A 3,805-nucleotide genomic window follows, 5' to 3' on the forward strand; every position below is an offset into this window, starting at 1 on the left:
TCAGGTGCCCCTCCCACCTCAGCCTCCCTAGTAGCTGGGACTACAGGCACCTGCCACTATACCCAGATAATTTTTTGTATTTTTTAGTAGAGAAGGGGTTTTGCTATGTTGCCCAGGCTGGGCTCAAGTGATCCACCTGCCTTGGCCTCCCAAAGTGCTAGGATTACAGGCGTGAGCCACTGTGCCCAGTCTGGACACTTTCAAGACAGTTAAAAGACAACCCACATAATGGGAGAAAATTATATATTTGATAATCAGTTCATATCCAGAGTATATAAAGAACTCCTACAGCTTAACAAACAAACAAAAAATGATTAAAAAGTAGGCAAATACCTTGAATAGACATTTCTTCAAATAAAATATATAAATGGCTAATAAGCATATGAAAAGATGCTCACCATCACTAGTCATTAGGGAAATGCAAATCAACACCATGATGAGATACTACTTCACCCCGATAAGGATGGCCATTATTTGAAAAAAGAAATTGCCTTTCTGGTGGTTCTGACCTCCCCATGTGAACATACCTCATGCAAAAAATCTCCTTCATCCCTCTCCAGATGAGGAAAAGAGGAAATACAAGAAGAGGTGCCGGGTACAGAGCCCCAGTTCCTACTTCAGGGATGCGAAATGCCCAGGATGCTATAATCACCATGCTCATTAGCCATGCACACACAGTAATGGTGTGTGTTGGTTGCTTGTATTAGTCTGTTCTCACACTGCTATGATGAAATACCTGAGACTGGGTAATTTATAAAAGAAAGAGGTTTAATTGACTCACAGTTCCACAGGGCTAGGGAGGCCTCAGTAAACTTACAATCATGGCAGAAGGGGAAGCAAACACATCCTTCTTCACATGGCAGCAGCAAGAAGTGCTGAGTAAGGGGGCAGAAAGGCCCTTATACAACCATTAGATCTCGTGAGAACTCACTCACTATCATGAGAACAGCATGAAGGTAACTGCCCTCATGATTCAATTACCTCCTACTGGGTCCTTCCCATGACATGTGGGGATTATGGGAACTACAATTCAAGATGAAATTTGGGTGAGAACACAGCCAAACCATAAGATTCCTCCCCTGACCCCTCCCAAATCTCATGTCCTCACATTTCAAAACACAATCATGCCCTTCCAGCAGTCTCCCTCTTAACTCATTCCAGCATTAACCCAAAAGTCCAAGTCCTAAGTCTTTTCTGAGAAAAGGCAAGTCCTTTCCACCTATGAGCCTGTAAAATCAAAAGCAAATTAGTTACTTCCTATATACAATGGGGGTAACAGCATTGGGCAAATACACCCATTCCAAATGGGACAAATTAGCCACAATGAAGGGGCTATAGGCCCCATGCAAGTCTGAAATCCAATAGGGCAGTCATTAAACCTTAACATTCCAAAATGATCTCCTTTGACTTCATGTCTCACATCCAAGTCACCCTGACGGAAGAGGTAGGTTCCCATGGCCTTGGGCAGCTCTTCCTCTGTTGCCTGTCAAGGTATAGCCCCCCTTCCAGCTGCTTTCATGGCTGGTGTTGAGTGTCTGCAGCTTTTCCGGGTGCACAGGGCAAGCTGTTGTTGGATCTGCCATTCTGGGATCTGGAGGACGGTGGCCCACTTCTCATAGCTCCACTAGGCAGTGCCCCACTGGGGACTCTTGGGGCTCCAACCGCACATTTCCCTTCCACGCTGCCTGTATTAGTCCATTTTCACACTGCTGATAAAGACATACCTGACACTGGGCAATTTACAAAGGCAAGAGGTTCAATGGCAAACTCACAGTTCCACATGGTTGGGGAAGCCTCAATCATGGCAGAAGGCAAGGAGTAGCAAGTCACATCTTACGTGGATGGTAGCAGGCAAAGAGAGAGCTTGTGCAGGGAAACTCCTATTTTTTTAAACCTTCCGATCTCATGAGACTCATTCACTACCACGAGGACAGTGGCCCATGATTCAATTACCTCCCACTAGGTCCCTCCCACAACATGTGGGAATTCAAGATGAGATTTGGGTGGGGACACAGCCAAACCATATCACTGCCCTAGCAGAGGTTCTCCACGAAGGCTCTGCCCCAGAAGCAGACTTCTGTCTGGACAGCCAGGCATTTCCATACATTCTCCGAAATGTAGGTAGAGGTTCCCAGACTTTGATTCTTGACTTCTGCACACCTGCAGGCCCAAAACCATATGGAAGCTGCCAAGGCGTGGGGCTTACACCCTCTGAGGCAATGGCCTGAGCTGTACGTTGGCCCCTTTTAGTCACAGATGGAGTGGCTGGGATGCAGGGCACCAAGTCCCAAGGCTGCACACAGCAAGAGGGCCCTGGACCCAGCCCAGGAAACCATATTTCCCTCCTAGGCCTCAGGGCCTGTGATGGGAGGCACTGCTGTGAAGGTCTCCAACATGTGCTAGAGACATTTTCTCCGTTGTCTTGGTGATTAACATTCAGCTCCTTGTTACTTATGCAAATTTCTTCAGTGTGCTTGAATTTCTCCCCAGAAAATAGGGTTTCTTTTATATTGCATTGTCAGGCTGCAAATTTTCCAAACTTTTATGTTCTGCTTCCTCTTGAATGCTTTGCTGCTTAGAAATTTCTTCCACCAGATACCCTAAATCATCTCTCTCAAGTTCAAAGTTCCACAGATCTCTAGGGCGGGGGCAAAATGCCACCAGTCTTGTTGCATAGCAAGAGTGACCTTTACTCCAGTTCCCAACAAGTTCCTCATCTCCATCTAAGACTACCGCAGCCTGGACTTTATTGTCCATATCACTATCAGCATTTTGGTCAAAACCATTTAACAAGTCTCTAGGAAGTTCCAGACTTTCCCACATCCTCCTGTCTTCTGAGCCCTCCAAGTCTCTAGGAAGTTCCAAACTTTCCCACATTTTCCTGTCTTCTTCTAAGCCCTACAAACTGTTCCAGTCTGCCTGTTACCCAGTTCCAAAGTCATTTCCACATTTTTGGGTATCCTTATAGCAGCAACCCACTCTCTGTGGTACCAATTTACTGTATTAGTCTGTTTTCATGCTGCTATGAAAAAATACCTGAGACTGGGTAATTTATTTTTATTTTATTTATTTATTTATTTATTTATTTATTTATTTATTTATTTATTTTGAGACACAATTTCACTCTGTTGCCTAGGCTGGAGTGCAGTGGTGTGATCTCAGCTCACTGCAACCTCTGCCTCCCAGGTTCAAGCGATTCTTGTGCCTCAGCCTCCCTAGTAGCTGGGATTACAGGTGCGCACCACCACACCTGGCTAATTTTTGTATTATTAGTAGAGATGGGGTTTCACCATGTTGGCCAATCTGGTCTTGAATGCCTGACCTCAAGTGATCCACCCACCTCGGCCTCCCAAAGTGCTGGAATTACAGGCATGAGCCACTGGGCCATCCAGAGTCTGGGCAATGTATAAAAGGAAGAGGTTTAATTGACTCACAGTTCTACAGGGCTGGAGAGGCCTCAGGAAACTTACAATCATGGCGGAAGGGGAAGCAAACATGTCCTTCTTCACATGGTGTCAGGAAGAAGTGCCGAGCAAAGTGGGATGGGAAAGCCCTTTATAAAACCATCAGATGTCATGAGAACTTACTATCACAAGAAAAGCATGAGGGTAATCGCCCCCATGATTCAATTGCCTCCCACCAGGTCCCTTCCATGACACATGGAGATTATGGGAACTACAATTCAAGATGAGATTTGGGTAGGGACGTAGCCAAACCATATCACTGCTCTACTGTTCTCTGTCAGCCTACAGGAGGAAAAGCAAGGCTGACAGAAGGATGCTCCTTCAGGAGGAGGCAGCACTAA

General features: G+C 45.8%; 1 pseudogene; it reads left to right on the forward strand.

Moving 5' to 3' along the window:
• Positions 1–514: 514 nt before the first annotated feature.
• On the forward strand, positions 515–3,805 carry LOC112624301 (annotated as a pseudogene).

This window comes from Theropithecus gelada, chromosome 5 (genome assembly GCF_003255815.1).
Source record: "Theropithecus gelada isolate Dixy chromosome 5, Tgel_1.0, whole genome shotgun sequence".
Taxonomy (NCBI): domain Eukaryota; kingdom Metazoa; phylum Chordata; class Mammalia; order Primates; family Cercopithecidae; genus Theropithecus; species Theropithecus gelada.